At 39.2% G+C, this 24957-nt stretch overlaps 2 long non-coding RNA genes across 2 annotated transcripts; both read left to right on the top strand.

The window, feature by feature from the left end:
* Window positions 1–14061: 14061 nt before the first annotated feature.
* Window positions 14062–15687, top strand: LOC131611563 (uncharacterized). The gene is made up of 2 exons (XR_009286996.1): window positions 14062–14941; window positions 15381–15687. It is a non-coding gene; the product is annotated as an uncharacterized LOC131611563 (long non-coding RNA).
* Window positions 15688–22171: 6484 nt separating this feature from the next.
* On the top strand, window positions 22172–23797 carry LOC131611562 (uncharacterized). The gene is made up of 2 exons (XR_009286995.1): window positions 22172–23051; window positions 23491–23797. It is a non-coding gene; the product is annotated as an uncharacterized LOC131611562 (long non-coding RNA).
* The last annotated feature ends 1160 nt before the right edge of the window (window positions 23798–24957 follow it).

Here is a 24957-nt window from a genome sequence, read left to right as displayed (position 1 = left end):
ATTAAATGATGCACAAGATGAATAAATGAATGATGATAGAGGGTTTTCAATCCTCTGATGATGCTGAACAAGATAGAATCGAGCTTTACCACAAAGAGTGCTTAAATTAAAGAGGTGGAGTTCAGAAACTTACCTCTGAAAATGGAGGTCGTGAGGATGATGGAGAGCACCTGGGCTTGAATGAATGATCTCAATAGCTTCCCTGAGACTCAATGATGCTAACTGAATGCTTATTGCAGCCTGAATCCTTCTGAATTGTTCTATGGACCTCCCTCGATTTCAGCTTCAAGTGAACATGGAGGGTGTTGATTCTTGAGTTACAGATGAGCTGCAGCCATCTGGTTAGCTTCACTATGACCTGAGGAGTGTGCCTGGATGATTGGCTTGGCTCGGAACCTCCTGAATTACTCCATGGACCTCCAACTGCAAATGCTCCAAAGTGAGAGCAACAATGGTGTTCCTCCACTTACAGAAGTGATCCAGGTGCTTGGATCACCTCAAATGACCTCCCTTGAGATGTTAGAATGTTCACTTCCCAAAGATGAGCTCTGGTTTGAAGAAATCGATTCTTCTTGCCAACGAACTTTGAAAAACAATGAACATGAGAAGAGAAAGAGAAAGCAAGGAATATGGTTGCTTTGGTGTGTTTTTGAATGAGGAATGCCTCTGTATTTATAGGCAAATGGATGCAGATCAATTGGCTGTGGTGAGCTTGCTTAGTGTAGTGAGTTTGGTTTCTTAGCCATGAAGAAATTCAAAGAATCTCCAAAATGCAATGATGCATTTTCGGGCTAGCTTCCCCTATCCATTGATTCTATCTGATCTTAGGGGACATTTCAGATGCAAAGTGAGCTCTAATTGGTTGATGAGAAGATTCCTTGGGTGATTCATCAATTTGCCATAAATTCTCAAATGTAATCATTACATAATCACATGTTCTTGTTTTAGGAATCTTCCTCAATTCTTATGGCATGGTGAAAATGAATGCATGGCATGGTTTCAGATGTGTTATGGGTCGTGTAACATCCATAAGAGAGGTTATTTGCACAAAATTTGCAAAGTCCAAAAGTGTCCATGACCTATAATTTTACTTCATGAGGCCAACTTTGAACAAGCATAACTCTTAGCTCAAATTGAATATGGAGAAGGTTGAACACAATTTGGAAAGCCCTAAACATCTACTTTAAATCATTAGTTTATGTCTTCTTCAGAATCATTTGGGAAATTTGTGAAAAATGAGCCCAAAGTTGGATGAAAACTAGGTTAAAACACTTAGAAAAATTTCTAAGTGTTTATGACCTAAACTTCAAAATTTCCAAAACTTCATAAATGATTGATCTTTTGAAAAAAGTTCCTTTGTAAGATGTTGTTTTATTTTGCAAGATCTACAACTTTCATGTTGGAAGTTTTTTGAGTTGTGTAGGTGAAATTTTGAGTTCTCACCATGCCTTCAAAAACCCTAATTCCCGACTTTTTGCTCCTTGATGAATTTCTTTGAATTTCTTTGGTCAAATGACTTTAATATCCATATATTGATGATATTGATCTTTGAAAGTCATTTTTTGACCAAAAACCTTAAAAGTGAAAGGTGATCCCATACAGTTGACTTTTGCCTGACAAAGTGAATTTTTGGACTTTTGTGTAGAAACAAGATCTTATCCTCAAATGAATGATGTAAATGGATTATATTGAGGTAGTAGAGATTCTTGAATCATGTCTTGAGTTTTGGATTCATGCCCTGATTAAAAGTCAACTATCTTGGTGAATTAGGTCAAAAACCCTAATTGTCGACCAGAGGACAATGATGACTGTAGACTTTGAACTGAGGTGTAATGTCCAGTGGATCTTGTCATATGAGTTATTTGAAGATGATTGATGTCTTTGAATGGTTCCCTGGGGCTTTTTAGGGTTTCCCAAAAGTGATCCCTGATTTTAGTCCTTGATAGGCTCCAAACCCTAGTCTGTTGATCTGAGTAATCCTGTGCTTAGATGACTGGGTGTCTTAATCAATCATAGGTGTAATAATGAGGCTTTTGAGTCTTATGATTGTATTAGAGACTAATCCCTCTATTGATTGATCCTTTGCCTGAGTTTTCTTGTCTTTGAATACCCTCGATTGAATGTCAGGCTGCTCTGGGTACTTTCTTTGACTTGATGAAAATCCTGAAGATATGTCATCTCAGGGGGGTCAAAAATTAGGGTATGACAGATGCCCCTGTTTAAGTTTCTTTTATCTGGAGGGAGAGAGATTGAGATCTCGATCTCTCCTGCGTAAAAGAGACTTAAATATCAAAGAATGCCCGAATTTTGGGCGCTCCTGAGATGATAAAATCCTTGCATGACTTGATCCCTTTGTCGCGCTTGGCGGGGGATGAGGAGACAAACTCCTGCAGAAATACTTGATGTGGATTCTGGTGAATGGATGGCAATGTAGGATGCGCAATCCATCTTCTTTAACTAAGTGTTGATACTTAGAAAAAGGTAAACAACCTCCTCTCGTTCCGGATGTCCAAATCTCGAAACTGGTCTCAGTTGCGTTTGGAAAATATCTCAGATAAAGAGAAAATTTCCAAAGGTTTGTTTCCTCGTCAAACTTCTTATCAGCGCTTGGAGATAAGATGCCATTTGACGGCTGTAAAGAAACTTCAAAGGTTTGTTTCCTCGTCAAACTTCTTACCAGCGCTTGGAGGTAAGATGCCATTTGACGGCTGTAAAGAAACTTCAAAGGTTTGTTTCCTCGTCAAACTTCTTACCAGCGCTTGGAGGTAAGATGCCATTTGACGGCTGTAAAGAAACTTCAAGGGTTGTTTCCTCGTCAAACTTCTTACAAGCGCTTGGAGGTAAGATGCCATTTGACGGCTGTAAAGAAACTTCAAAGGTTTGTTTCCTCGTCAAACTTCTTATCAGCGCTTGGAGATAAGATGCCATTTGACGGTTGTAAAGAAACTTCACCATCTTCCCTTTTGACTTGACGTCTTTGAAAGAATGTCATATGGCCTCATGATCTTTTGAGGGGCTAATGACTTTGTTTGAAGGCGGACGAACTGTTTTCGGGGTGAAAACTGCCATTCGTCAACTGATGCCTGGGGAATCAACGAACTGTTTTCCTAAGAGGAAAACTGCCATTCATCGACTCTGTGGGGAGTTAAACATCCCAGAAACAGACAAACTGTTCGAAGAAACTGCCATTTGTCGATCTCTTGAGTATTTAACAGACAAACTGTCTTTTCTTGGGAAAAGACTGCTATTTGCCAATTGCTAGGGGAGCAAACTGTCTTCTACTGGGAGAGACTGCCATTTGTCGACCCTGTCATGAAAGAAAGTGAGCAAACTGTCTTCTGCTGAAAGAGACTGCCATTTGCTGACTTCGTTATGATAGAAAGTGAGCAAACTGTCTTCTGCTGAAAGAGACTGCCATTTGCTGACTTTGTTGTGATAGAAAGTGAGCAAACTGTCTTCTGCTGAAAGAGACTGCCATTTGCTGACTCTGTTATGATAGAAGGTGAGCAAACTGTCTTCTGCTGAAAGAGACTGCCATTTGCTGACTCTGTTATGATAGAAAGTGGGCAAACTGTCTTCTGCTGAAAGAGACTGCCATTTGCTGACTTTGTTGTGATAGAAAGTGAGCAAACTGTCTTCTGCTGAAAGAGACTGCCATTTGCTGACTTTGTTGGGGAATCTGAACTATCTTCTGGACGAAGACTATCATTCGCTGACTCCGCTGGGGAATCATTTGTCGATCTGCTGGGAGATTCTGAATTTTTCTTTGACAAGAAGTGGCACCTCTTGACCCTGCTGGGGAAATACCAAACCTCTAGAGATTTCCAAAATGTGAAGCAGACTATTTTATCTGAAGAAGACTGTCGAACGTCGCTCTGCAGGAGATTCTCGGCTGAGGAATTCCAAAAGTGAACAAACTATCTCTTTGAGGGAGACTACCATCTGTTGACTTGCTTGGTGAGATCCTTGTGTATGAACTGTTGTTTCGAAGGAAAAAGTTTCTTCGGAACTTGCAGGGGAAACTTGAGTTCATGCCTTAATGACTTAGGCATTCACAGGATCAAAGCCTGACTCGACTATGCAATTATGACGTAATGTATGCATGAATATTATGACAATGATAAAATGTAATGTGAATGTGGATAGAATTGTCGCGGATGGAAAATCCTAAGATACGACTTGAATTCTTGTTGATCAGAAGATGTCCTCCTCTTGTAGTTCGAACTCTGTTGGGAATATCTGGTTATCAGCTGTCCGCTGTCCGAAGTGAGTAATATGAATTGAAGTAAAGATCTGTCATCGGGAGATGTTCGCAAAGCGACCTCATGGGGAAATATTGGTTCCCGGAGTCTCAACCGTTCTCGGAGCAACTGTTTGCATTCTTCCTATTGTTTGTAAACCTTAGAAAGAAATTTCACCTTTATTTTTGCAAGTAAATTCATTTTATTTTATGAAAACATCTGTTTCAAGAAAATGACTGTTTAAACTTAAAATGCATTTCAAAAAACTGAATAAGACTAGATTGCAAAGGAAAAGCACAAGGCTCAAATTATTATATATGGAATGGTAATCAGCCAAATGCTTGATTCTATGGAGTATTTACAAAGTTGGAAATTGGTAATTTTCGGGAAAAGGGCTACGATGAAACGTGACGACCGTTATCTTTCCCTTCCACTCCGAGTTGCGCTGTATTCGTGCTTCGTAGAAGATGACCTACTGCTGATGAATACTCCGCTATGGATTTTGAATGATCAAGTTTGTCCTGAACACAGTTACTTGCCATATATCCCTAACTTTTGCGTAAACTACCCCTTTCGGGTTTTAAGTCTACCGGGATTGATTAATATATTTTTTTTTATGCCTCTAATTTTTGCCTGAATCGCCCTTTCGGGTTTTCGATTCACCGAGACGCTCTTTTTTGCCTAAGCCGCTCTTTGCGAGTTTTCAACTTAGCGAGCTGTTCTTTTTGTTTATTTAGGCGAAGTATTTCTTGACTGCGTCGACGTTCACAGGACGGGTGAATTCTTCTCCATCCATAGTCGTGAGTATTAAGGCTCCTCCTGAGAAAGCTCTCTTGACCACGTAGGGGCCGTCATAATTGGGAGTCCATTTCCCTCTTGAATCTGTGAGAAAAGATTGAATCTTTTTTAGTACAAGGTCGCCTTCTTTGATTGTGCGAGGTCGAACCTTTTTGTCGAAAGCTTTCTTCATTCTTTGTTGATATAGCTGTCCGTGGCATAAAGCTGTCATGCGCTTTTCTTCGATTAAGTTCAATTCATCGAATCTGCTTTGACACCACTCGGCTTCTGTTAATTTTGCTTCCATCAAGACTCTCATTGATGGAATCTCAACCTCTATTGGTAGGACTGCCTCCATGCCATATACAAGGGAGAAAGGAGTTGCTCCAGTCGAAGTACGTACTGATGTACGGTAACCATGAAGAGCATACGGGAGCATTTCATGCCAATCTTTGTAAGTGATGACCATCTTCTGAATGATTTTCTTGATGTTTTTGTTAGCTGCTTCTACAGCTCCATTCATCTTTGGTCTGTAAGGAGATGAGTTGTGATGCTTAATCTTGAATTATTCACAAAGCTCCTTCATCATTTTGTTATTCAAATTTGACCCATTGTCAGTGATTATCTTGCTAGGAACGCCGTAGCGACAGATGATGTGATTCTTGATAAACCTGACGACAACTTGTCTTGTAACGTTTGCATATGAAGCTGCTTCAACCCATTTGGTGAAATAGTCTATGGCTACCAAGATAAAGCGATGTCCGTTGGACGCTTTTGGTTCGATCATTCCAATCATGTCGATTCCCCACAGGGAGAAAGGCCAAGGGGAAGAGAGTATGTTGAGAAGAGATGGTGGCACATGAATTCTATCGGCGTAGATCTGACATTTGTGACACCTCTTTGCGTACTGGTAGCAATCTGACTCCATCGTCAGCCAATAATATCCTGCTCTCAGTATTTTCCTTGTCATGGTATGTCCATTGGTGTGAGTACCAAAGGAACCTTCATGTATTTCTCTCATGAGTACTTCTGCTTCTTTTCTGTCAACGCATCTGAGCAGAACCATGTCGAAGTTTCTCCTGTACAGAACATCTTCATTCAAGAAGAATCTACAAGCTAACTTTCTCAAAGTCTTTCTATCTTTCTTTGATGCCCCAAGAGGGTACTCTTGCTTTTGAAGAAAGTTCTTGATGTCGTGATACCACGGTTTGTCGTCGATGATTGCTTCTACTGTGAACACATGAGCGGGCCTATCCAGGCGCATAACATCGATCCGAGGAATGTCATTCCAATGATTTATCCTAATCATGGAAGAGAGTGTGGCTAATGCATCAGCCAAATTGTTTTCTTCACGAGGAATGTGATGAAAATCTACCCTGTCGAAGAATGGTAATAATCTTCTCGCGTAGTCTTTGTAAGGAATTAGCCCTGGTTGGCGTGTTTCCCATTCTCCTTTGATTTGATTGATGACCAAAGCAGAATCTCCGTATACATCCAAGTGTTTGATTCTTAGATCCATGGCTTCTTCGAGACCCATGAAGCAAGCTTCATATTCGGCCTCATTGTTTGTGCATTTGAAAGTTAATCTGGCAGTAAATGGAATATGGGTACCCTGAGGTGTAACAATGATTGCCCCAATTCCTCGTCCATAAGCATTGACAGCTCCGTCAAAGATTAAGCCCCACTGGGATCCTATCTCAGGTCCTTCGTCTGGTAGTGGCTCGTCGCAATCTTTCATCTTGAGGTACATGACGTCCTCGTCCGGAAAGTCGAAACTGGTTGATTCATGACCATTGAGTGGGTGGTGAGCCAGGTGCTCAGCTAGAATGCTTCCTTTCACGGCTTTCTGTGCGTGATACTCAATGTCATATTCTGATAACAACATCTGCCAACGGGCAATCCTCCCGGTTAAAGCAGGCTTCTCAAAGATGTACTTGATTGGATCCATATGAGAGATCAAACAAGTAGTATGTCGAATCATGTACTGGCGGAGACGCTTGGCAGCCCAGGCCAAAGCACAACACGTCTTCTCGAGCATGGAGTAGCGGGATTCACAGTCAGTGAATTTCTTGCTCAGGTAGTAAATGGCATGCTCTTTTCTCTTTGTCTCGTCTTGCTGTCCAAGGACACAACCCATGGAGTCTTCTAAGACGGTTAAGTACATTATCAAAGGTCTTCCTTCCACTGGAGGAGACAAGATGGGTGGTTCGAGCAGATATTCCTTAATGCTGTCGAACGCTTTCTGACAATCGTCTGTCCAGACGCAACTTTGATTTTTTCGTAGAAGTTTGAAAATAGGAGCGCAAGTTGCAGTCATGAGATATATGAATCTCGAGATGTAATTCAGACGTCCAAGAAATCCTCTAACTTGTTTCTCGGTTCTGGGTGAAGGCATTTCTTGAATTGCCTTGACTTTGTCTGGATCTACTTCAATTCCTCGTTTGCTGACAATGAAACCAAGGAGTTTTCCTGAGTAGACACCAAAGGTGCACTTGTTGGGGTTCAGGCGAAGCTGAAACTTCCGTAAGCGTTGAAATAACTTTGTCAGATTCTGTATGTGATCTTCTTCATTTTCTGATTTGGCAATCATGTCGTCCACATAGACTTCCACTTCCTTATGCATCATGTCGTGGAAAACTGTAGTCATGGCCCTTTGATAAGTTGCCCCTGCGTTCTTTAGTCCAAAAGGCATAACTCGATAGCAGAACGTGCCCCAGGGGGTGATGAAAGCTGTTTTTTCCATGTCTTCAGGTGCCATTTTGATTTGGTTGTATCCTGAAAATCCGTCCATGAATGAGAAAACTTTGGATTTTGCTGTACTGTCTACCAACATATCAATATGTGGTAAAGGAAAATCATCCTTAGGGCTAGCTTTGTTCAAATCTCTGTAGTCGACGCACATGCGGACTTTTCCGTCTTTCTTAGGAACGGGAACAATGTTAGCTAACCACTGAGGGTATTCTGAAGTGACGAGGAAACCTGCGTTGATCTGCTTTTGAACTTCCTCTTTGATTTTCATGGCCATCTCCGGATGAGTTCTTCTTAATTTTTGCTTGACCGGAGGGCATTCTGCTTTTAATGGCAAGTGATGCTCCACTATACTGGTATCCAACCCTGGCATATCTTGATAAGACCAAGCGAAGACATCTGAGAATTCTTTGAGCAGCTGTATCAAACTCTCTCTGATCTCTGAACTGAGCGAAGCTCCAATCTTAACCTCTTTTTTGTTTCCATCGGAAACAAGGTTAATGATCTCTAGAGGCTCATTGTATGGCTGAATGGCCTCTTCCTTTTGTTGAAGTAACCGTGAAATTTCCTTTGATATTTCTTCGTCTTCTTCTTCCTCTGCCTCGAATACAGGAAACTCGAAGCTTGGAGAAGTCATACGGTCGCACGTTTCAACGGGGTATTTTATGATTAATCTGCATATGTGTGATAAGTTTTATTTAGACAACGAGGGAAGACTCGGTGTATGCAGTTAATGGAATATTTGATGTTTTTTTAAGGGTGTTTTTTAGGATTACCAATTTCCGAAAAAAGAAAAGGAAAAACTAAACGAAGGAACAGAATGACATTTTTATTTATGGACAGTCATTTTTTGAAACAAAGACCCTATAAAACAAAACTCTATTGCTTTGGGCGAAGCAAAGAGGGACATTTTCCTAAGAAATAGTAAAATGCAAAGCCCTATGAAACATCTCTTCACCCTGGGCTATGGTGAGAGGACAAAATAACGGTGAAAGTTCCTACTTAGGAGTGCGAACAACAGTTGAAACTTCAACAACTGTCCAGTAGTGGCGAACCCCATTGTGCACTAAGTAATCTGGAACCTTAGGCTTAAGCTGGCCTGTGGTAGGTCTTGATTTACCAACCACTGTCTTTGCAACACTCAGACGATCTTCTTCTACTTCAGCAGACTGAGCGGTGTGAGCATACCCATTTCCAAGTGGAGTATGTCGGACTTTCTTTTGAGGAAACTTCCAATCTTCTAAATGGAGAGACTCGTTGTCGGAGACACTTTCGAGATCGTCCTCTTCTGTATTTTGGTCTTGCTCTTCTCCCAAGATGGCATTGACTAGATATGTGAACTCTATATCCGTAGCCTCGGAGGGTGACTTGGGGATATAATCCTCAATGATGATTTCACCAGATGCTGATGATGAATAGCAAGGGTTATACTGAAGGATAGAAAAACACTTAGAAAGGGGGGGTTTGAATAAGTGTAGCTTTAAAAACTTGACAGATAAAAATAAATTGCACAGTTATTTTTATCCTGGTTCATTGTTAACTAAACTACTCCAGTCCACCCCCGCAGAGATGATTTACCTCAACTGAGGATTTAATCCACTAATCGCACGGATTACAATGGTTTTCCACTTAGTCAGCAACTAAGTCTTCCAGAGTCTTCTGATCACACACTGATCACTCCAGGAACAACTGCTTAGATACCCTCTAAGTCTTTTCTAGAGTATACTGATCCACACGATCACTCTAGTTACAACCTGCTTAGATAACCTCTAAGACTTCCTAGAGTATTCTGATCCACACGATCACTCTAGTTCCTTACAACTTAATGTAATCAATTCTAAGAGTATTACAATTGCTTCTTAAAAGCGATAATCACAAACTGTGATATTTCTCTTAACGTTTAAGCTTAATATCACTAATATATTACAACAGCAATGTAGTGAGCTTTGATGAAGATGAAGATTCTGAGCTTTGAATTTGAACAGCGTTTCAGCAAGTTAATATGAGTTGTTTTGGTGCAGAATCGTTAACCTTGCTTCTCATCAGAACTTCATATTTATAGGCGTTGGAGAAGATGACCGTTGAGTGCATTTAATGCTTTGCGTGTTCCGTACAGCATCGCATTTAATGTTATACGCTTTTGTCAACTACCTCGAGCCTTGTTCACGTTGTGTCTACTGACGTAGCCTTTAATAGCTTTTAACGTTCCTTTTGTCAGTCAGCGTAGCTTGCCACTTGTACTTCCTTCTGATCTGATGTTTGTGAATACAACGTTTGAATATCATCAGAGTCAAACAGCTTGGTGCATAGCATCTTCTGATCTTCTGACCTTGAAGTGCTTCTGAGCGTGATACCATCAGAACTTCAGTGCTTCTGTTCTCTTGTTCTTCTAATGCTTCCATAGACCCATGTTCTGATTCTGCTTCGACCATCTTCTGATGTCTTGCCAGACCATGTTCTGATGTTGCATGCTGAACCCTTTGAGACAAAGCTTCTGAGCGCTGAATTATGCGTACTCTTTATATATTTCCTGAAAAGGAAATTGCATTGGATTAGAGTACCATATTATCTTAAGCAAAATTCATATTATTGTTATCATCAAAACTAAGATAATTGATCAGAACAAATCTTGTTCTAACAATCTCCCCCTTTTTGATGATGACAAAAACATATATAAATAATATGAATTTGCGATCAGAAAGAACAGACGGCAAAAGACAAATTACACAGCTATAGCATAAGCATATGAATATGTCTCCCCCTGAGATTAACAATCTCCCCCTGAGATAAATAATCTCCCCCTGAAATAAATACTCGAAGAACTTTAATAAAAGACTTCCCTGATTATTTCGGTAGAGACGATCATATAAGCTTCTGTCTTTAGAGAATTCCTAGCTTCTGACTTCTGCTTCCATTGGACAGCTTCAGAACTAGAATTACTTTAGATCCCTAGAACACTCACAGCTTCTGATTCCTGCTTCCATCTAGGACAGCTTCAGAACTTGAATTTCTTTGATCTTCTGAACATTCACAACTTCTGACTTCTGCTTCCATCTAGGACAGCTTCAGAACTTGAATTTCTTTGATCTTCTGAATATTCACAGCTTCTGATTTCTGCTTCCATTTAGGACAGCTTCAGAACTTGAGTTTTCTGGATCTTTAGAACATTCACAACTTCTGATTTCTGCTTCCCTCGGATAGCTTCAGAGCTTTGAATTTCTAACAACATCACTTCATGCTAGATTTGTATCAGAACATTGTTGAATGTACCAGAGCATCATCTGAGCATCTCTACATCCTGAAATGTTACAGAACAAAAAACTAAACGACAAAAGTCAGCATGAACGAGTCAGAACATAAAATGTATATTAGAACACATTATATGTATCAGAGCCATATAGGCTAAAATAATGTATCAGAGCAAATAGAATTTTGTCAGATCAAATAGACAAATATGGATCAAATTCTATTATCAGTGCTTCTGATTTATTCTTCTTTCTTGCTTCTGATTTCTGAAGCTTGATAGCACTCAGCTTGCTTCAGTTTCCATGGTTTTGCTTCTTGTGTTTGCTTTGAAGATTCTCTTCACTTCTTTATACCTGCAAAACACTTAAACCATATAGAACTTGCAGTTCTTGTTAGTGAATGTGTGGGAGCTTTACCCAGCAACTGATAGATTAATCAAATCATTTATCATTTATCTTCTCCCCCTTTTTGTCATAACATCAAAAAGAATATTTCAAAAGATTCAGATGAATAAAACGACAAATAAAATCACTGGAATGTAAATCAAGGAAACTTTTCATTGATAATCAAAACAGATTACATGAGAAGATGTTTAACAAGCAGATGCAACAAGGAAAGAAAACTACTAAGACCAAAGCCTAAGACCCTAGCTAAGACAGAATCTGTGCCAGCATGCCATGAAGGAGTGAAGCGCCTCATTGACTGCTTCTTGGACTTCCAGGCGAGGGGTCAGGGAGACTTGGTTCTGATGCAGATCTTCCACAATCTTTATCAGAGACAACATTCTCAGCGGGTGAAGATGAAGAGATTTCTTCGGAATGGGTTGAGGGAGAGGAAAGGTTAGATGAAGAGGAAGTTGAGTCTAGAAGGAAACAAGATGAGGAAGAAGATGGAGATGATGGAGGGCTTTCACCAGGGGGTTGAAACACACGTCTAGAATAGTTTCCAGATAACATTGCTTCGAATGGATTCACCTTGAGAGGGTCATAGGTGATCTTTATCTTTTTGGGTTTGGAGGGAGATGTTTCAACAGCTTTCCTCTTTTTGTTTTGATCTTTTCCATGGTTTCCTGGGCTTGATGAAGAGTTCATGATGGATTTGCAGATAATGAACAGCTAGGGTTTGATATGAATGCAAAAAGATAGAGTGAATAGAGAAAATATGAGAGGGAGGGAGAAGTGTTTGAAGAATATAAAGAAAAACTGAAAGAGAGTAAATGAAGAAAAGCATTTAATGTTACATGACGTGAGGAGAGATAATAAAGACAAATGAGGTGACTAGCACAGTTACCTATGGTCGGCGTCTGACGCACGCTCGCGAAAATGAACAGAGTCGCCACCAATATATTTATCCCATAAGGGAAAGGAATATCAGAAAACCTAGAATAAGGATAAGAGAAGGTCTTGCGACCAGAGATAAGGTACGGGAGTCGGTTACGCGAGGGGAAGGTACTAGCACCCCTCACGCCCATCGTACTCGATGGTATCCACCTATGTTTATTTCTATCTAAAGGGTGTATAAATCTAAAGCTTAATTACTAAGGGAATGCATGCAAATGAAAGAAAAGAAACACGGGGAAAATAAGGTTTTTAAATAATTGTGCTCGCTTAGGCCCCGCGACCTAATGCCTACGTATCCTTTTCAGGAATCAGAGCGCCGTAGTTCGGCTCTTTAGTTTTTGTTTGTTTTTGTGTTTTTTAGTTGAACAGTTACATTCGCACTCCGCTGCTCGACCTCTGGAGTCTTAAGCTGGGAATGGAGCGGAAGTAACGTGTCCGATTAGGAGAAAGAATGCCCTGAAGGCAAGAGAAAGAAATGCCTCGGAGGCAAGAGAGAAAAAGAGATTGGTTTGTGTTTTTTATGTGTGATTCCATGATGGACGAAAACCTACTACAAGGCATCGCATCACTTCCTCACTTTGATTAGCTCTGAGCCTTTATTAGGTATTTTGAAGTGTTTTTGTTTAGGTGTCTTTTAAGGGAAATTAATTTGTGACTTAGATCATACCAAAAAGAGTTTTGTTTTGCATATTTAGAGAAAGCACATCGAGGCCTACGCCACAATCGTTTCTCTAAATAACGGTTAAGAAATACATCGAGGTTTCACACCTCAATCATTTCTTCTCCGCTAAGTAAAGGAGACACAAAAAGAGTTCTTTTGTGAATGTTTAGAGAATGCACATCGAGGCCTACACCACGATCGTTTCTCTAAACAACGGTTGAGAAATACATCGAGGCTTCACACCTCAATCATTTCTTCTCCGCTAAGTAGGAAAGAACATACATCGGGGCCTACACCCCAATCATTTCTTTCCTACTATGAAACATAGTAGCGGTATGATCTTCATCGATATTTATTAAGTATTTTAAAAGTTGAAAAGAAAAGAAGGAAGACTAGCCTAAAATGATCAACTAGCCTAATATTACGATGGGAATTCTAGATCCTAATGGCATGAAGATATAAGCATAAGCGGAGATCGAAATTACAAGTGAAATACAGGTAAATAACGATACAAAAATTAGTGCAAAGTGGCTAACATAAACACTTGAAAATATGGTACAAGACATGAAAGTGAACAATGCAAAATAGTACAAAAATCGAATTTAAAATACTATTATTTTGTTGATTTTTATTGACAAAAACAAGAATTCTAATCAAGCACAAGAAATACAATAATAGCCTAAACTAATATTTTTTAGTGATTATTTTTATATGACAAAAGATTGTGTTAAAGGTTTAAAATGCATGAGAAAGATTAGTATTTTTAATGTCTAAGAGAAATGGTAAAGAAATCTAATTAAAATCTAAAATACAAATGTAAAACGGGGGTGAGAATTGAAGTCATGATGGTGAATAGAAAACTGGGCGTAGGGCCAGGTGGACAGGCCCAAAAGGCGTTTTTGTTGCAGCATGTGTTTAGCCAAAAAAGTGCAGCACTGGGCCTCAGGGGGTGTGCAGATAGAATTTCGCAACAAGGCCCAAGAGTGATTTTAGAATTTTCTCTTATTCAATTTTAGATTATCAGATTTTTATCAATTGATTCAGTTAATTAAAACAATAGACCTTATGCTAAACTCAATTAATCAATTTACATTAAATAAAAACTAACTTGAAAGAAGAATTAGGGTTCTTCTTGTGGCTATCAGACTTCACGTTCCTCTTCTCCTCAAACTCACATTCAAACGCGACGGCGCCGATAACACATCTCCGGCGAGAATCTCTTTGCTTCTTCCCTCTGATTCAATTGCTCAATAATCCCCTTCACATCTCCGTTCTCAATCTCTTATCATCGCGACGGAGGCTTCAGAACCTATCCTCACAAAACGCGAGCGGCGCACGGTGGAGGAAGCTTCTTCTCCGACTAGACGCGCACCGTCGTTTATGACCGCAACACCATATTAATCTCGCTCTTCCTTCTTAGTATCAATTTTCCTTTTGGAGATTTGCGAAGTTCTTGAAGGATTGAAGTAATGGATCGTGAGGATGATGAAGATTCGTTGTTATTCTTTGCCGATTTGTGTCATGGAGGTTATGGTAATTTGGATCGTGAATGAAAGTGAAGAAGATTGAATCGAGATTGAGCGGTTGCTTTCTGATTCTTCTTGTTTCCCTTTTCAGATTGAAAAGACCGATGCAAATTGAGATGGAAGATTATCGATGGATATTGAAGAGAGTTCTTTTGGTGGTGATGATTCTTTTTGTGCCGGTTGATTTTGTGATGGTGATGCGATGAAGATGAAGATTGAAGGTTGATGTAGTGTGAAGATTAGAGAATGGAGGTCCTGCGAAGATTGAGGGAGAAGAGTTATGGAATGGTGGAGTTGGTGAATGATGAGAGATGGAAGTGAAGGATTCAAGGGGTTCAGAGAGTGAAGAAAGAGAGGAAGATGAGGAATGGAGAGATGCTCTGTTATATAGAGATTTCTCAGGTTAGTTCTCTTTTCCTTTTCTGTTACATTCTGTTATGACTCTGTTAATTTCTGTTAAGAGATTAAAAGGTAGTTAGAGGTGAATGGTGAGGATTAGAGCTGAGAGAGTTGGTTACTTGCAGTTTAAAAGTTAGTTACTAATTCTGTTATGGGATTGGTTGGTTACAAATTGGTTATGTCAGTTAGAAATCTGTTTCAGTTAGTTGTAAAGGGGTTTTGACAGTTATAGGTTAGTTGTATGAAACAGTTAGGATGCTACAGAGTTAGTTAGGGGACTGTTTAAGGTTGTTATAACAGTTATGCTGTTAGTTTGTGTATAGGGCCTGTTAGTGAATTTTTAATGGTGCTGTAGCTTTTGGTGGACAGTGAGGTTACAGGATGTATTGGGCTAGGAATTTGTATGAGCTGAACTGATTTGTGTGGTTTGGGTTTGTTGCAGGTAATTGGATTGGAGTTAAAGCTTGGGCTCATGATGAAGATTAGTGGAGCTTGGCCCTTGTAGCATAAACTTGGATTTCTTTTTCTTTGTTCAAACTTTGATGGAATGTAATGTAATAACTCATACTTGGTTATTGTATAAATGTGGATGAGTTTTGAATGGTTCAATGTCTGGTTTTCAATGTATTTTACTTATAAAGCACTTTTTGGATTCTGTAATAAGGAATAGTCTTTGATGGATGCATATTTGTGAAACTTTGTAATGGAATTGGACTTTGTCTTGAATAGTAGTGTATACTTTTATGTTAGACTTGAAATACTAACGAATAAAGTCTTGAATCTTGAGTGAATATTTTCCTCCAAGGCTTCAAATTTGAGATTTAACTCTTTACACTCTTAAATAAACCAAAGCATAAGGTGGAAGAAGCCAAAAATCAATCCTTTTATCAAGTAGCCCGCACAGTGGAACTAATCTGCCACAACATCATGTACAATTCAATTTTGTACACATTCATTATTGATTCCAACTCCGTAGGAGAAACTCCTCGTTTGTCATATGAATATCTTAATCCACGTGACCATAAGTCAAGACCACGATTCCCTTAATTTACGTGTTAACAACATTCCAGTTGGACCAAGCTTGTAAAGTATAGAACTCCAAAATCAAGTGAGACCTTCAATTTGTTCCATGAACTTTGATCCCATGCTTGATTTATTTATTAATGATATGTGAATGTTAGATGACTTAGTGGAGGTATGCAAATGAATGAGAAATTGAAGCCAGTTATAAATAAAATTGGGTGGGCAAATTTTGGGGTGCAACAGCTGCCCCTATTTAATCATCTTAAACCTGAAGGTGAGATTGGCGCTAGCCTTTCGAGCATTCGAGGTAGAAGAAGATTAAATACCAAGTGAACCTGAAAATTTGCCTGATAAGATAGGATCCATTAGAGAAAAGAATGGTGTTAAATCCACTGAGGAAGATCGTACCAACACTGGGTCGAACAACTTAACTCTGAGTTAGAAATGAAATCAACTCTGGGTTGAAAAAGAAAAAGTGGGTCAACTCTGGGTCGAAGAATAAAGGGAAGTCAACTCGAGGTCGAGAAAGAAAGAAAGGAAATCAACTCTGGGTTGAGAGAAAGTAATTGGATAAAGACTATGGGTTGAAAGTCGAAAGATGAACAATTAGAAATAATCGTCAACTCTGGGTTGAGTGGGAAAAGGATATTAATAAGACATAACCGTCAACTCTGGGTTGAGTGGGAAAGACAAAAGATAACCGTCAACTCTGGGTTGAATGGGAAAAAGGATCAATTCTGGATTGAATAAAGGATGACCGTCAACTTTGGGTTAAATAAAAAGATAAACATCGATTCTGGATCGAGAAGGGAGAGAAGGACATCGACTCTGGGTCGAAGATAAGACGAGGATATCAACTCTGGGTTGAGAAAAGGAAAGAAGAACAATTAGGGATGATCGTCAACTTTGGGTTGAGAAGAAAATAAAGAAAGAAAACCGTCAACTCTGGGTTGAATAAAAGGTGACCGTCAACTCTGGGTGAGTGGGAAGGAGAAGAAATAACCGTCAACTCTGGGTTGAGTGGGAAAGGGGAAAAGATGATCGTCAACTCTGGGTTGAGTGGGAAGAGAATCAATTCTGGATTGAATAAGGGACAACCATCAACTCTGGGTTGAGAGGGAAAGGAATCAATTCTGGATTGAATAAGGGACAACCATCAACTCTGGGTTGAGAGGGAAAGGAATCAATTCTGGATTGAATAAGGGACAACCATCAACTCTGGGTTGAGTGGGGAAAAGGATAAAGAATAACCATCAACTCTGGGTTGAGTGGGAAAAGACAAGGGATCAACTCTGGGTTGAATAAAAGATAAGCGTCAACCCTGGGTTGAGCGGGAAAAGAAAAGAGATAACCGTCAACTCTGGGTTGAGTGGGAAGAGATAATTAACTCGGGGTTAGAAGATGAAAGGAGAATCAACTCTGGGTCGAACACAAAAACATCAACTCCGAGTTGAAGAAAGATGGACATGATTGACTTTGGAAGGTGACACCACAATGGTAACTCTGAGTGATCCAGTGGAATATCAACTTGAATACTTTGTAGGGACCTCATCTGATGAGTAACTTGACTTATGCTTCACATGCAATGTTTGATTTATTTGATGCACTTTTGGAGATGCAATGCTATGGATTCTATATGCAGTGTATTGATTGATTGGGGTTTCTGCTTTGTATGGTGTAGATTAGGTGGAGTTCTGAAACTCTGCTTAAGAATCAAGGTGGGGTGGATGCCCTTGATTTGTTGATGATTGGATTATTGATTTATGAGAATGCAGTGATATGCATGATGCATGTATGATTATGAATGACATGATTGTTTCCACGATACAAGGAGTGGGTGAATGCCTTTGCGGAAAGGTTGTTGCTTGAAGGATAGAACTTGTGAAGGTGATGTGTTTGGCTTGACTCCTGGACACTTGTCTCAATATCTGACACTTGCTTGAAAATGAAGAAATGAATTACTACTAGCTTGCTCCAGCCTGCGTGATCTTTTGAGATAGAACTTTTGATAGTGCTTGAATGATGGAGATTGCAATGGTCTGCCCCAGTGTTGATTTTGAAATGAATGCCCCAGATTGAAAGGAACTCTTCCACCAAATGGATGCTTGAGGTATTTGCTCGGCGGATGACCAACCTTTGCCTTTGTAAGACTACTCGATGGGATTTCAATGTTGAACTTTCCTTGGTATCAAGTACTTACTTTCGAGTTGGAGACAATTCTGTTTTGAAAAGGATAATGAGAATGCAATGCACATGTTAATCTCAAAAGAAAAGTTTTTATTTGTCACAATGTTATATTGATACTAACACAAATGACAAGCAACATTAGGAGTCAGTTTTGACATGATTTCACAGTTTGTATGCTTTCAGAACGAACCCTGCTTCAATTAGGACTTTTGAGGGTTGTAACGTGGCCGGGTTCACGGTTTGAGAAACAAAGGATAAAGGCTCAAGTTCTACTTAACCCACCCCTCTTCATGATGTCCTCCAGTCCTACGTTCAGTTAGTTTGACACGAGTGTTCATCTTTCAGGAAGGATTGTGATGGATGAGGATCCTTTGTAGCTTTGATGGAGGTGGCAGTCACCCTTTGGTGCTTTTATTGATGGTCACAACAACTTGTCCCTTGGAGGATTTTTGTTTTGCTTTTGTCTTTTGCTTTCCCTAACTTTTGCCTGGACAGAAAGTTTCTTTTGATTTTGGTTTTTGTTGTCCAGCGGGATATGCCCCAGTTTTTGCCTAAGTCATTCGCTTCAAAGCTTTTCTTTTTGACTTAGCGGGCTATTGCTTCTTTCTTTTTTGATCATGATTCAATACTTTCTTTTCATTCTCTTTTTGCCTCGTTCGGGAACAAGTTGTATGACTTTTGTGATTGAATTGAAGAAAAGTTTGTGACTGCCTTCTTCTCAGTGATTGAGAGACATCCATTGTGGATTGTGCTCTTTTGTTGTAGGATATGAGATATGATTGATCCTCTGATGGAATACCTGAAGGTTGAGCGCTCGGTTGCACTAACTGAAGACTACCCTGCCCCTTGGTTAAGATTGAGGGTTTTGTATCTTTTGAAAAGAAACTACTACTCCTTTGGCTCAAAAGGGGTTGACGAAGGTTTTACTTCCTTATAACTCCGGTGTTTAGGAATGGAAACAATGCCTGTACATCGTCAGCAGGATCTTGTTCCAAAGGCATACAATTAGTAGTTCATGTGTTTTTGATTTTTCATCATCCTCCTTTTTTTAGTTGCTTAAGACAAATGAGTGGAGTATCAATGAACATAATGACAAAGATGGAATGATTTGAGAAAAACATGTATATTGCATTATTTTTATTTATTCAAACAGAATGAGTTTCTTACAATGAGGAGTACTTGATAACAACAAAAGTAATGCAGTTGAAAATACTTGAGAAATCTATACAATGGCAAGCTTGGCCTTATTTTGATGCAAATGAAATGTTCTCTGACAAACACAAAGTCTTTAGGCTCCATTGGTGGAAGGTGCCCCCTTTAGGGGGCATGGAGTTCTCTGATAATAGCTTGATCTTGTTTGTAATTCCCCATGATTCTTTGTTTATTGTCTCTTGTCATGTATCGGTGTCGAGGAATCGTCTTGTCTGAATGTGGAGAGGAAGAAGGTAAGAGTCTTGGTAACCATGGATGCACATGCATGAATGCAAAAATGTTAATGAAAATGCAAATGTATCATAAATCAGGATCAAGGATCAAGGCCTCTTGGATAACATCCTCTCATGGACAATAAGATATGGTCGAATCCTCCAGATTCAGAGGTTCGACGTTGCTTTCTGGATAAATAGCTTGTGCATAAGTCAAAGGCGGTCGAACCATCCAGATTCAGAGGTTCGACGTTGATTCTGATAGATAACCTTGCATAAGTCACATAAGGTCGAACCCTCCAGATTCAGAGGTTCGACGTTGATTATGATAGATAGTCTGAACGGGCATAGGGTGGGATGGAGGCTTGTTTTCCTGCAAAACAAAATTTCCAACCCCTCTCACAGGTAGGATCTAGTATATGGTAGGTCAAAAAGCCAACAGAGGATTGAAAGTAGGCGCTATCATACGATATTGCCTCGTTCAACCAAGCTCTGTCCGTGGATACATGATCGGATCAATCAGACATACGTCTTCTGTCCGTCATGGCCACTCTATTCCTAGTTCCTAAGGTATCACTCTGGCCTGGGTATTGGGCCTTTTACCTCATAGAAATCCCACCCAACCTGCAAACATAGAAAATATGTGGCCCCCACGGGGACCCATAATATAATCCAGGATGCGAGAAAATAAACATGATATGCAGGCAATAAATAGTCATGATATGCAAGGCATAAAGAAGTAAAGCAATAAAGCAGTAAAGCAATAAAGCAATAAATCAATAAATGAACACCCATAGAAAAGAAAGCAAACACAAGCTAGGATCGATACATTCTTCCCCAGCAGAGTCGCCAGCTGACGCACGCTCGCGAAAATGAACAGAGTCGCCACCAATATATTTATCCCATAAGGGAAAGGAATATCAGAAAACCTAGAATAAGGATAAGAGAAGGTCTTGCGACCAGAGATAAGGTACGGGAGTCGGTTACGCGAGGGGAAGGTACTAGCACCCCTCACGCCCATCGTACTCGATGGTATCCACCTATGTTTATTTCTATCTAAAGGGTGTATAAATCTAAAGCTTAATTACTAAGGGAATGCATGCAAATGAAAGAAAAGAAACACGGGGAAAATAAGGTTTTTAAATAATTGTGCTCGCTTAGGCCCCGCGACCTAATGCCTACGTATCCTTTTCAGGAATCAGAGCGCCGTAGTTCGGCTCTTTAGTTTTTGTTTGTTTTTGTGTTTTTTAGTTGAACAGTTACATTCGCACTCCGCTGCTCGACCTCTGGAGTCTTAAGCTGGGAATGGAGCGGAAGTAACGTGTCCGATTAGGAGAAAGAATGCCCTGAAGGCAAGAGAAAGAAATGCCTCGGAGGCAAGAGAGAAAAAGAGATTGGTTTGTGTTTTTTATGTGTGATTCCATGATGGACGAAAACCTACTACAAGGCATCGCATCACTTCCTCACTTTGATTAGCTCTGAGCCTTTATTAGGTATTTTGAAGTGTTTTTGTTTAGGTGTCTTTTAAGGGAAATTAATTTGTGACTTAGATCATACCAAAAAGAGTTTTGTTTTGCATATTTAGAGAAAGCACATCGAGGCCTACGCCACAATCGTTTCTCTAAATAACGGTTAAGAAATACATCGAGGTTTCACACCTCAATCATTTCTTCTCCGCTAAGTAAAGGAGACACAAAAAGAGTTCTTTTGTGAATGTTTAGAGAATGCACATCGAGGCCTACACCACGATCGTTTCTCTAAACAACGGTTGAGAAATACATCGAGGCTTCACACCTCAATCATTTCTTCTCCGCTAAGTAGGAAAGAACATACATCGGGGCCTACACCCCAATCATTTCTTTCCTACTATGAAACATAGTAGCGGTATGATCTTCATCGATATTTATTAAGTATTTTAAAAGTTGAAAAGAAAAGAAGGAAGACTAGCCTAAAATGATCAACTAGCCTAATATTACGATGGGAATTCTAGATCCTAATGGCATGAAGATATAAGCATAAGCGGAGATCGAAATTACAAGTGAAATACAGGTAAATAACGATACAAAAATTAGTGCAAAGTGGCTAACATAAACACTTGAAAATATGGTACAAGACATGAAAGTGAACAATGCAAAATAGTACAAAAATCGAATTTAAAATACTATTATTTTGTTGATTTTTATTGACAAAAACAAGAATTCTAATCAAGCACAAGAAATACAATAATAGCCTAAACTAATATTTTTTAGTGATTATTTTTATATGACAAAAGATTGTGTTAAAGGTTTAAAATGCATGAGAAAGATTAGTATTTTTAATGTCTAAGAGAAATGGTAAAGAAATCTAATTAAAATCTAAAATACAAATGTAAAACGGGGGTGAGAATTGAAGTCATGATGGTGAATAGAAAACTGGGCGTAGGGCCAGGTGGACAGGCCCAAAAGGCGTTTTTGTTGCAGCATGTGTTTAGCCAAAAAAGTGCAGCACTGGGCCTCAGGGGGTGTGCAGATAGAATTTCGCAACAAGGCCCAAGAGTGATTTTAGAATTTTCTCTTATTCAATTTTAGATTATCAGATTTTTATCAATTGATTCAGTTAATTAAAACAATAGACCTTATGCTAAACTCAATTAATCAATTTACATTAAATAAAAACTAACTTGAAAGAAGAATTAGGGTTCTTCTTGTGGCTATCAGACTTCACGTTCCTCTTCTCCTCAAACTCACATTCAAACGCGACGGCGCCGATAACACATCTCCGGCGAGAATCTCTTTGCTTCTTCCCTCTGATTCAATTGCTCAATAATCCCCTTCACATCTCCGTTCTCAATCTCTTATCATCGCGACGGAGGCTTCAGAACCTATCCTCACAAAACGCGAGCGGCGCACGGTGGAGGAAGCTTCTTCTCCGACTAGACGCGCACCGTCGTTTATGACCGCAACACCATATTAATCTCGCTCTTCCTTCTTAGTATCAATTTTCCTTTTGGAGATTTGCGAAGTTCTTGAAGGATTGAAGTAATGGATCGTGAGGATGATGAAGATTCGTTGTTATTCTTTGCCGATTTGTGTCATGGAGGTTATGGTAATTTGGATCGTGAATGAAAGTGAAGAAGATTGAATCGAGATTGAGCGGTTGCTTTCTGATTCTTCTTGTTTCCCTTTTCAGATTGAAAAGACCGATGCAAATTGAGATGGAAGATTATCGATGGATATTGAAGAGAGTTCTTTTGGTGGTGATGATTCTTTTTGTGCCGGTTGATTTTGTGATGGTGATGCGATGAAGATGAAGATTGAAGGTTGATGTAGTGTGAAGATTAGAGAATGGAGGTCCTGCGAAGATTGAGGGAGAAGAGTTATGGAATGGTGGAGTTGGTGAATGATGAGAGATGGAAGTGAAGGATTCAAGGGGTTCAGAGAGTGAAGAAAGAGAGGAAGATGAGGAATGGAGAGATGCTCTGTTATATAGAGATTTCTCAGGTTAGTTCTCTTTTCCTTTTCTGTTACATTCTGTTATGACTCTGTTAATTTCTGTTAAGAGATTAAAAGGTAGTTAGAGGTGAATGGTGAGGATTAGAGCTGAGAGAGTTGGTTACTTGCAGTTTAAAAGTTAGTTACTAATTCTGTTATGGGATTGGTTGGTTACAAATTGGTTATGTCAGTTAGAAATCTGTTTCAGTTAGTTGTAAAGGGGTTTTGACAGTTATAGGTTAGTTGTATGAAACAGTTAGGATGCTACAGAGTTAGTTAGGGGACTGTTTAAGGTTGTTATAACAGTTATGCTGTTAGTTTGTGTATAGGGCCTGTTAGTGAATTTTTAATGGTGCTGTAGCTTTTGGTGGACAGTGAGGTTACAGGATGTATTGGGCTAGGAATTTGTATGAGCTGAACTGATTTGTGTGGTTTGGGTTTGTTGCAGGTAATTGGATTGGAGTTAAAGCTTGGGCTCATGATGAAGATTAGTGGAGCTTGGCCCTTGTAGCATAAACTTGGATTTCTTTTTCTTTGTTCAAACTTTGATGGAATGTAATGTAATAACTCATACTTGGTTATTGTATAAATGTGGATGAGTTTTGAATGGTTCAATGTCTGGTTTTCAATGTATTTTACTTATAAAGCACTTTTTGGATTCTGTAATAAGGAATAGTCTTTGATGGATGCATATTTGTGAAACTTTGTAATGGAATTGGACTTTGTCTTGAATAGTAGTGTATACTTTTATGTTAGACTTGAAATACTAACGAATAAAGTCTTGAATCTTGAGTGAATATTTTCCTCCAAGGCTTCAAATTTGAGATTTAACTCTTTACACTCTTAAATAAACCAAAGCATAAGGTGGAAGAAGCCAAAAATCAATCCTTTTATCAAGTAGCCCGCACAGTGGAACTAATCTGCCACAACATCATGTACAATTCAATTTTGTACACATTCATTATTGATTCCAACTCCGTAGGAGAAACTCCTCGTTTGTCATATGAATATCTTAATCCACGTGACCATAAGTCAAGACCACGATTCCCTTAATTTACGTGTTAACAACATTCCAGTTGGACCAAGCTTGTAAAGTATAGAACTCCAAAATCAAGTGAGACCTTCAATTTGTTCCATGAACTTTGATCCCATGCTTGATTTATTTATTAATGATATGTGAATGTTAGATGACTTAGTGGAGGTATGCAAATGAATGAGAAATTGAAGCCAGTTATAAATAAAATTGGGTGGGCAAATTTTGGGGTGCAACAGCGTCCCTTCAACTGCACGCGCGCTTATCCATGAATAGTAACGACAGGTTTACCATCCCGAGATAAAACGTTACAGCTGTTTTGCTTTAAAAGAGGTTCTGAATCAACTTAGACAATGAAACGTTAGTAATAACCGAATCATAATTTCTAAAATATTTCAATCAGAACTTCTGATTAAAAAAATAGTCCATTTTCATTTCAGAAGATACTCATACGTAAGAACTTCTCATCTTCTCATTCTGGGCATAAATCCATACTGATGTTCTTCAGAATGAACTTAAACCTATCTTCAGCCAGGGGTTTTGTAAAGATATCAGCCCATTGATGGTCTGTATCCACAAAGTTTAAAGATATAACACCCTTCTGAACATAGTCCCTTATGAAATGATGTTTAATCTCAATATGTTTAGCTTTTGAATGAAGAATAGGATTCTTAGATAAACATATAGCAGAAGTATTATCACAGAATATAGGAATGTTACTCTCAAATATCTGATAATCTTCTAACTGACTCTTCATCCAGAGCATCTGTGTACTGCAACCAGCAACAGCGACATATTCTGCTTCTGTTGTTGATAGAGCAATAGTTGCTTGCTTCTTGCTATACCAAGAGATCAAATGACTTCCAAGAAATTGGCAACTTC

This window comes from Vicia villosa, linkage group LG6 (assembly GCF_029867415.1).
Source record: "Vicia villosa cultivar HV-30 ecotype Madison, WI linkage group LG6, Vvil1.0, whole genome shotgun sequence".
Classification (NCBI taxonomy): domain Eukaryota; kingdom Viridiplantae; phylum Streptophyta; class Magnoliopsida; order Fabales; family Fabaceae; genus Vicia; species Vicia villosa.
Note: the sequence above shows the minus strand (reverse complement) of the source record. Positions and strands in the feature narration are given on the sequence as shown.